Genomic DNA, 10,839 nt, shown 5'->3' with positions numbered 1-10,839 from the left:
AGCTCCTGCTGGGAGCTAGAAGCTGGCGGTGCCTATGATTGCATTTAAGGATGACTAGATCAGCTTCCTTAGAGTTTTCAGCAGGTTAGACCTCTGATTTAAGAAGGCAGTTAAGGACTGAATATAACTTGTGGCAGCAGACATGTCCATTGAGCAAACGTAAGTTTAGCACATACTTGGGTACTAAATACTAGGATGGACATCAAACTGGTCAGTACCTGCATCAGTTTTGGATTCTATTGATTTTGCTTACTTACTGTCTGCTCAGGCACTAGAAACCTACTATTAAATTTTGTCTGCTGTAACATACAAATTTCCTTAATTTTATTCACTACTAATCCTTCATTTTTCAGGATTGATGACAAATTTTCACCTTTTTAAAAAAACGATTAATTAATTAATTAATTAATTTTTATTTTTTAATTAATGAGTCACAGTAAGGGTACAGTTACAGATTCAAACATTTCGTGCTTGTTTTTCCCTCATGCAGTGTTCGGGAACCCATCCCTCCACCAGTGACCATTCTCCACCACCAATGAACCCAGTATCTCTCCCACCCCCTAATCACATCCCCCCCCCCACCCCGCCTCTGTGGCAGGGCATTCCAATTTGTTCTCTCTCTCTCCTTTTGGGTGTTGTGGTCTGCAAGAGGGGTATTGAGTGGCCATCATGTTCAGACACTAGTCCAATTTCAGCGAATTTTCACCTTTTTTTTTTAATGGAAAGATATATACTCTGATCTTCTGTGAGTTTAGATCATCACTAAACTAATGATCAGAAAATTATGTTCCTAGAGCAAAATTGTATAAACCATTTAAATATTTTTGTTTGTTTCTTTTGGGGCTATTCTCCAAAATATTCAGGGTTTGTTCCTGGATCTGCATTCAGAGAGCTTGGAACTATATGTGGTGCCAGGGATTGAACCTGGGTCAACTGTGTGCAAGCCAAGCACCCTATCTGCTGTACTATTGCTCTGGCCCCAATCATCTATATCTTCAATGGGACTTTTAGTAAAAATACTAGGCTTTCTTTCACACTAAGCGCAGTTAGGTCTTCTTCTTGAAGGGGTTTTCTGCCTAAAAGCATGTTTTTGGAACCTGGGACATGAATGACTCCTGGGCTTAGGCAAAACAACAGGAAATGAAACGCATGGGAAATACTGAGGACCCCCACGCCCTCGCATCGTGAGATTTCCCTTGTGCCTCATCACTGCAAGCTCCTACCTCTCTGTCCAATTGGCTCTGAAAGGTGGCGGTCACCATGCTGCCGCAAAGGGGAAAAGGCCGAGGGACAAAAGGCCTTCTCCTCCCAGGGCGGCACAGGGCCATAGCTTAGTTAACAGTCCAGGAGCATTTCTGCCAGCAGCCGCTGTGTTCCAAGATTGGTTTGTGTGCCTCTGGGATCATAGCTGTTCAGGAGTGGAGGAGCCGTTCGTGGGCAGCCACTCAGGGTCTCGTCTGGAGGGGAAGCAGACAAATTCTTGAGCTAAGAATTCTCATACCTTCCTCTTCAAGGTTTCTCTGCTCACTGTTGTACTTTTAGAAGCATTGTCCTTGCATTCCTACTGTTAATTGACTTCTCTCTCCCCTCCCCAGTCTAGTTTTGAATGACCTCAGCACTCTGCACCTTACTTCCTAGGCATCTGACATATCTCATTTCTTTTTTTTTTTTTTTGGCATTTTGGGTCACACCCAGTGATGCACAGGGGTTACTGCTGGCTCATGCACTCAGGAATTACTCCTGGTGGTGCTTGGGGGACTACCTGGGATGCTGGGAATAGAACTCGGGTCGGCAACATGCAAGGAAACACTGTACTATCACTTTAGCCCCTCTAATTTCTTTAAAAACTTTAAACATTAATAAAATACTTCATCTTCAATAAATAGAACATTTGGTTACTATTTTGGAATAAGCATTATGTTAAAATGGTGATGAAAAATGATATTTTAGAAAAATACCTTGTCTTATTTGTATTGGCAGATAGTTTAGACTTTATTATGAAGTACATAAATTTTATCTATTTTTTCTTTCCATTTATTTATTTATTTATTTAATTGAATCACCGTGAGATACAGTTACAAAGCTTTCATGTTTGAGTTTCAGTCATACAATGATCAAACACCCATCCTTCCACCAGTGCACATTCTCCACCACCAATGTCCCCAATATACCCCTATCCCATCCCTCTCCCTGACTCTATGGCAGACAATTTCCCCCATAATTTATCTCTACTTTTGGGACTTATGGTTTGCAATACAGATACTGACCAGTTATTACGTTTGGTCCTTTACCTACCTTCAGCACATATCTCCCATCCCGAACGATTCCTCCAACCATCATTGTCTTAGGGATCCCTTCTCTATTCCAGCTGCCTTCTCCCCCAGATCATGAGGCAGGCTACCAATTAGTCCATAAATTTTAAATGAGAACAAGAGTGACATGGTTAGCAACCAGGAGATTATCCAATATTTAACAAATAGCATATGTATAAACTGTGTAGTCTTCAACCACCATTTCTCAAACTTTTCCCCATTTGACCCCCTGCCACTCTTGTTTCCTTTCTATGACCTCTCTGTTCTACTGATTGCTTCCTAGTCTCATAATGTGTTCCTGCCCTCTTCACCCCCTGCTTATATATGTGACTTTGGCCTGTGTCCCTACTACAGGCATGTCCTGGGGATAGGGGACTATTATATGGCTCCCTATTGAGAAGTGTCTTAGACAATTGTTATGGAATTAATGGCAGCTTGTGGCTGAGGATTGGTTACATTTGTGTTTGGGAAGTTTAGGCAGCTGCTGTCAAGCGCTGAATACATTGGAAACTTCCATACCAGATTATTTAGAAAAGCAATGTTGGGCCTCTATATGGAGAGTGACAGGACGAAGGAGAGAGTATACAATCAAATTTTCTTTCAGACATAGAATTTTCAGGAGATATGGCAAGTGACTAGATGTCTAAATTGGAGGAGAGGAAGCAGTATGAATTATTTTAGATGATGTGCTTTGGTAAAGGAAAGCAGGATGGAACTCTTCATTGAGTTAGGAGACAGGGTGAAGAATCAGATATCGAGTATGTATGGAAAATATAGAATTTTTATATTTAGATCAGAGATTGCGTCAGCTTCTGGAGTCTTTCTCTTAACTGCTTAGTATTGTAGGAAACAATACTAACACTTAGGTATTGCATCACTGTATCACTGTCACTGTCACTGTATCACTGTCATCCTGTTGCTCATCGATTTGCTCAAGTGGGCACCAATAATGTCTCCATTGTGAGACTTGTTGTTATTGTTTTTGGCATATCAAATACTCCACGGGTAGCTGGCCAGGTTCTGTTGTGCAGGCAAGATACTCTCTGTAGCTTGCTGGGCTCTCCGAGAGGGACAGAGGATTCAAACCTGGATTGACTGCGTACAAGGCAAACACCCTACCCTCTGTGCTATCACTCCAGCTTAGGTATTGTAGGAAACAATATTTCATATATATAAGTGACAAATATTTCTGCAATTAATATTCCATTCTGTTTTGTGCAATTGAGGGACTTGAAAAGGTACATATTGTAAAGGGAATGAAAATACTTACTGAGTAATCTTCTTGCTTGATTCTAGCATTTCCAAATTCAGATTTTTCTTAAATTTGGTGCCATATAATTGAATAATTCTCCTCTATTTTGTCTCTAAGTAGTCCTATTTATTTCATTTAAGATCTGGGGCTGGAGCTATAGTACAGCGGGTAGGGAGTTTATCTTACACGTGACCAACCTGGGTTCGATTCCTTGCATTCCATATGGTCCCCTGAGCACTGCCAGGAGTAATTCCTGAGTGCAGAGCCAGGAGTAACCCCTGTGCATTGCTGGGTATGACCCAAAAAGCAAAAAAAAAAAAATCACATAAAAGTAAACACACAAATCTATTCTGATTTTGTTAGAAATTGTGTCATCTACAATTATTTTCTTTCAAAATATACTCTAGAAGCCCTGTTACATACACACATGCTGGTTACATTTACTGTGATTTTACAGAGAGCAATTTCCTGAGAGAACAGTGCAGAAAAGGTACATGGCAAAACTAACGTTTGGCTTATGTATTTTTTTCTTTTCCTCCTCCCCGTTCTTCCCCACCCTGTCTTTCTCTTCTTACTTCTCTCCCTTGTCTAACTCTATCAGAAAGCCCTAATGGTCGTGTAGAAATCTAAAAATCATTTAATTCCTAAAATTCCCAAAGTAGAAAAGAAAGAGCATAAGGTACATTTATATAGAGTTAAATCATGGAAACTGGTCAAAACCTTCCCAAATAAAGTGCAGCTTTTGATTCAGTATGGATTCTTTTTCATTTAAGAGGTTGGATCAGGGTCAGTGAGATAGTATAGAGGTTAAGGTGCTCATTTTGCAGCAGCCGACCTCCGTTTGACCCCCAGCACTTAATATAGCCCTCCAGAGCATTTACAAGAGTGATCCCTGGTCACAGAGTAAGGAGTAAGCCCTGAACAGGGCTGAAAACTTCTCTCTCCCTGCCTCTACCGCCACTGAAACATTATGGCAAAAACTTAGCATCCTTTATTTTTAATTAATTTATTATTGGTTTACAATACTGTAGAATTTGAGGACTTTAATTTTACACCTCTATGTGTATAGAATTTATTATACCTATCACCAAAGTCCAACACTGTCACGCTGGGATAGCAAGATACCCCACACTGTCACACTGGGATAGCAAGATACCCTTCAATCCATTCCTTCTAACTCCCTTCCTTTTGCTCCTAACTAATGTAGTATTTTGTCTGCGTTAGTTTTGTTGCATTCTTCAAATTTAATTGCTTTTGTTATTTAGATTAGTTATGAGTGAAACCATCTGGCAGTTGTCTTTTTATTCCCTTATTTATTTCACTTAGTATAATCATCTCAAGTCTCACCTATTTTTTTTTCCCCAAAAAGCATGATTCCATCTTTTAACTGGAGGAGCAATATTCTATAGTACAGCTGAAAGTCTCTTTAGAGAATAAAATAAAATATTAAAATGTGAAATCCATCTAGTAACTTAGCAATAACGGGAGCCTGCAGTTTTTATATGTCTACTAGCTCTGTAGCCGAAGGACTGTAGATATGCTAACTGCCTAAATGTGCTTTTGGTGACAGTTGATATTATGTGAGTGTTTTTATTTTATTTTAGGCACTGTGATTTACAGTACTGCTAATGGTAGGAGTTCATGAGCAAAATGTTCCAGCACCACACTGTCCACCAGAGTGTATGATTCCCTCTGATATTCTCTCAGTGTCCTTCTGTCATTCTGCCTCATCATGGTTCATAGAAAAGCAAAGTAGAATCTAGAGTGAGTTCCTGTATACTCCCACCCTTATCATCAAAATGTTCTGGTACTTTAGTGCTACACAAGGTATAATTTTTCCTTTAGGATTAGGCTACCATTTTGTTATACAATAAAAAATTTTATTCAATAGACTGTTATTTCTAGATTCTCAATTCTATTTCATTGAGTTGTTTGGATATCTATGACTATTACTATAAGGAATGGATTGAAGTGATTGCTTATTAAGAACTTGAATCATTGATGGCTGAGCTGAAATTACTCTAAGGATAGTTCTGTAAAATGGAATAAAGGCAATGTTTCTGAATTATCAATGTTAGCTATAGCTTCCCATTTTAACTGGAAATATGTCAGTCTTTTGAGATGCCAAATGTGAAAGGTAAAATTGATCAAAAATAATCATGTAAGATCATCTCATATAATTTTTTTATTTTTCTTTTTAGATAGAAGCCCCACCCCTCAAAAGGAAAAGGTTTATATTTCTCTTCTCAATCTTCAAATAATACACTTCTTTATTGATATTTTTCAATACTTGTTCTAATTTTTATAAGTCTTTATACAAATACCTGTTTTTCTTTAGAACATTTAAGACAGTACTTATTGCTAAATTGTTTTTTTCTCTCCATGCCTCCATAGCCTCAGACCACTCTATAATGGAAAAAATAAAGCTTCATGACGTCTCCTTTTTTGAATTTTGGCATTTGAATTTTGGCATTTGGTGCCTACCTAGCACTTAGAAAAATACTTGGGCCATTTCAAATTCACCTGAAATATTTTTGATTAAATGTTAATTTAATAGTTGTGATACATGGGATACTATTAATACAATTAAACTGAAGTTACCAAAAATTCTTTAATTACTGTTGGCCACTAAAGGGAAGCAAATGGTATCTTAGACGATCTTACTTTATAAATTTTCCATTTGGATCCTAGTTCAGTTTCTTTGTAGATAATCCTGCTGGGAAATAACTTGATGATGACTTCAGATTCAGGGTTCTTTAAACTAGATATCAGGTCTTCTTTTAGTTCCTGGAAAAGAAAGTACATTATTCATCCTCACCAATACTTTCCGTTGTTTCCAAGAAAAAAAAAATGCTAGGCTATTCCAGATATCATTAGATACTGGCATTCATGAGAGTTCTGTTTTCATTCTGGTTAAATCCAATATTTCAGACACTGTCCAAAATTTGGAAGAAAATTGCATAGGGGCAAACAAAAAAACCACTAAATAAGTTTTCCTTTTATGTGGATATTTATATTCATTACATCCCTTTTCCTACCTGGCTTTGGTCCAAGAATTAGGACTCTATACGTGTGACCTAACTTAAAACAACTGGAACTGCAATTTTACCCAGTATATTAAAAAGGAAATTCTATGATTTATGCCTTAACGGAACTACATATCTGTATGCATTCCATCTATGTACACTCTTTACCCACCCCAGTCAATGAGCTAGGTCTCTCTCTTTCTGACTTAACCCAGAACAACTCGGGTGGCAAGATCTGTAATTTTTCATGAATGTGTTAATAGAAAAACCATGTGATTTATGAGCTTGAACATAAAAGAACACTAAGCAGTTGAGCCAGCACACTGATATTTCTTGGAGAGAAACCATTGCAATATTTGGGCTCATCAAGTATTATTGACAGTGATATTTTCCATATGGCTTCCAAAGAATGTAAAGTTTACTTTTGAGCCATTGCTTGCATCATACATAAGTAAGCCAAAATCATACTTTTTGAAATCATTATTAATGTTTTTATTATTATGCTGATTTTAGCAATTTAAAAGTATTTATAACCAGCATCTTCTTGGTCACACATTGGATATGCCATTTTCTCCAAAAATACAAGGATGGGAAAATTTTCCTCTCATCTTATTATCAAACAGGATATTTGAATGATTTTTAAAAGAAAAAAAGTCCTGTAACCTAGAGTGATAATTGCATCTTTATTCACAAAGTGTCTCTTAAATGCTAAATATCATGGATATAGCAATGGCACGGGAGGAAAATAAAACCCTAGATAATGAATTGCAGAGAAAACCCTTTGATTATAGTCATGGTAAATGCTTTCAAGGAAAAATTCATATAATAAAGAGAGTATGTAGTGAGCTAGAAGAGAAGTAGAAAATGACATCTTGTGGCTGATAGAAGAATCTCGAACCTGAATAACAGAGATGGCTTAAGGAGATTATCTTCTTTTTATGCCCCTTTTTGTTACTATTGTGTCAAAGGAGACAAGGGAAATTTTTTAATGATGAATCTGAAGCAAGTACATGACAAGGAATGACTATTAAATAACTCAGAGATCTTTTCAGTCAGTACTGGAATTCTTTATTTAGTTCTGTGTTTTGCTTTATGGGCCATACTATAAATGGTGGTCAGAGGCAACTTCTCAGAAATTGCTTCTGGTAATACTTGGGGCACATGTGTCAGGGATCAAACCCAGAATTTCTAAATGTACTTTAGCCCTTTGAGCCATCTTTCCAGGCCTCAAATGCTGCTTTTGAACTGTAGACTCTGAATACTGTTTGTTGGTGGTCTGTGGACATCTTACAGTCAAATCCTTAGAATGGTCATTTCATATCAAGATTCCTAGGACTAGTCCTATTGAATTCAAATGGAGTTTTATGTAGTTAGAGTCTGCCTTTAAAATAAGTTTTTCAGGGCTGGAGCAATAGCACAGAGGATAGGGCGTTTGCCTTGCACGTGGCTGACCTGGGTTCGATCCCCAGCATCCCATATGGTCTTCCGAGCACTGACAGGAGTAATTACTGAGTACATGAGCCAGGAGTAACCCCTGTGCATCACCAGGTATGACCCCAAAAGCAAAAAATATATACATATATATTTTTCATTATCATTTCTCCATAATTAGAGAATCTCCATAATTAGAGAATTTCTGTACCAATTTAGGTGCTCCTGTTTATTAGATCTCTCATGATATCTGGATCTCTTTCAGTTTTCTCTTTAAATAAATTCTGAGATTATGATTTATTTACTTATGGCAAAATAAAGTCATTGGTTAGACTTTGCAAAGTTGCCAGGAGTCAACCTAATTCCACATGAAATTGACATTCTCACAATGTTGGGAAGTGGAAAGAGAACTGAACTAGAAACAAACTTGTGTTTGAATTCTGGCCTTGTCACTGAGGACATATGACCATAGAAAAGAATTTCCCCTCTTTTGTTCTGTTTACTTGTTCCTAAAGTAATCAGCATTTTTCAAACTTCAGTCATTAGAGTGCCACTGTCAGGGTCCTAACCAGTCGACCCCGGCAAACTGGAGTATGATCCCCCCAAGCCACCAGACTTACTCCTTATGGGAGAAGGAGTGGGAGAGGGAGAAGCCTCTGCCCAGCCCCTCTGCGCACCGAGGACTCCCCACTGCCACTGAGAAAGAACCACGCAGAGGGGGGAAAGCTGGAGGTCAAGCAGCTCTCATTTTATTAGCTCCCACACAAGATATTTATACACAATTTCAGGGCGGCTTAGATATTGGGAACACCTGGTTATCACACTCTTTACATACCCTTTGCTGTGCCCTTTACAGATGTTAGCTAATGATTTATGTTTCCCGCTTCTCAAAGCAGGGTATGCTGGCTCAGAAAAGTGGTGACTTTCAGGTTTCATCCCATTATCTCCTCAACCAGAGCACCTTTCTGGGTATAGTGCTGGCACAGGGCCTTAGGCCTCTGTGAATAGAGCCTGCTCCTGTTTCTAAGGGCAGGGGATTAGGCCAGGGTCTCAGGCCGGCTGCTTGAGTATTTTATACCAGAATTATTATAAATACTTTTTTTCTTAAGCAAATTAAGTTTAATTTGAAAAGCTACTTAAATGGATTACAAATTACTACTTACTATAATTAGAAAGTGATAATAAAATATATGATATATTGCAAAAAACCACTTGTCAAACTAAAATAATCTCATCTACCAATATTAATATTGTCATATTTTGGGAAATAGTGAATTAAGTGTCTATAAGTATAAATATGCATGGCTCAGCCTGGCAAGCTTTCTGTGGTGTACTTAATATGCCGAAAACAGTAACAATGACAGTCCTCATTCCCCTGATACTGAAAGAGCCCCCAATACACCATTGGGCTACACTAGCATGTGACAGGGATGAATGGAGAAGTTACTGGTGCCCGCTCAAGCAAATCAATGAACAATGGGATGACAGTGATACAGTTAAATATAAATATATTTATTAGACTATTATAAAAAGTTTTTCATTATTTCTGTGAAAAATGTTCAAGTTAATGAGCAGTTTCTGAAAAATTAACTTTGGGTGATTATCAGGCAAAGATGTCATGAAATAATAAAATGCCAGTTTTTCTTCAAAAGAACTAGATTTTAATGCAACTCAAACATCTAATTAAGCGCTTATATCAAGTATACAGTGATTAAGCAAGAAATATTTTCCTTAATAACATATGCCAACACCATCTGTTTCTTTTTTAAAATCATTAAAACTAGATTGGAATTGGAAAAACATTACAGTTTTAGCTGAAATTCCAAATCTGTTCCCAATATACTCAATGTGCTTTCTTTGTTCATTTTTAATTTTATTTATATATATGTAGTCAACGTATAACATTGGGTAAGATTTAATGTAGAGAGGTGGAGCTTAGATGGCAGAGAAAGGGGCCTGGTGAATTGCACTGGGAAACAAAATGACCCTAACAGAAACAGCAATCAATTCTCTAAGAAGCCCTAGAGAAAGGAAGTACAAACCTCCCCCCCCCCCAAAAAAAAAAAAATGTACCAGAGAACTTCTGTGCTAGAACAACAACATTGAAGTGAATAACTGATCACTGGGCTGGGAGGGTAAAGAAGCTGAATAAAAAGTAGTAAACCAACATACAGGAGTTGGAAGGAGAGTCCATGGCATGAACTAAGAAAGAGCAGTGAAACTGCGGATCCCAGTCACTTCTATGGACTTTCAGCATTCTAACAGCACAAAGCCTGATCAGGAAGCCAGTCAGTCAAATGCCAGAAAAGATTAGAAAAAGCGGGGCTGGAGCCATAGCACAGTGGGTAGGGCGTTTGCCTTGCACGCGACTGACCTGGATTTGATCTCCGGAGTCCCATAAGGTCCCCCAAGCACCTCCAGGAGTAATCCCTGAATGCAGAGCCGGAAGTAACCTCTGAGCATCACTGGGTGTGACCCAAAAAGAAAAAAAAAAAAGCTCAGAAACAAATACAATGGCTGCCGGACATTTGGGTAGACATCGCAAGCTAAGAATTATGACACTAGGTGGCGCCAGACAATTTCAAGAGATCATACTTTACCCCATCTTCCCTTTATCCCCCAAGCTTTGAGTTTCAACTAAAGTCCAACTAAGGTCCCTGTGAGGTCCCTGAATTCTGGTAATCTTAAACTCTGAATCCAATGACTGAAGCAAAAGGAGATGTTGGGGACTACAAATACCGATCTTCATCTATATCCCTCAGAACACAGCAGTTAAAATGGTCAAGTGAGGATGCCCACCAAGTTCAATGACAGAAAC

General features: G+C 38.2%; 1 long non-coding RNA gene across 1 annotated transcript; it reads right to left on the bottom strand.

Annotated features, from left to right (window-relative positions):
- Nucleotides 1–598: 598 nt before the first annotated feature.
- Nucleotides 599–10,489, bottom strand: LOC129405601 (uncharacterized). Its single transcript, XR_008630682.1, has 4 exons — nt 10,396–10,489; nt 6,229–6,351; nt 2,296–2,397; nt 599–1,457 (listed from the first exon to the last, which is right to left on the bottom strand). It is a non-coding gene; the product is annotated as an uncharacterized LOC129405601 (long non-coding RNA).
- Nucleotides 10,490–10,839: the final 350 nt, after the last annotated feature.

The sequence above is a fragment of the Sorex araneus genome, chromosome 6 (genome assembly GCF_027595985.1).
Source record: "Sorex araneus isolate mSorAra2 chromosome 6, mSorAra2.pri, whole genome shotgun sequence".
In the NCBI taxonomy this organism is placed as follows: domain Eukaryota; kingdom Metazoa; phylum Chordata; class Mammalia; order Eulipotyphla; family Soricidae; genus Sorex; species Sorex araneus.
This window is presented reverse-complemented; position numbering and strand designations above follow the sequence as displayed.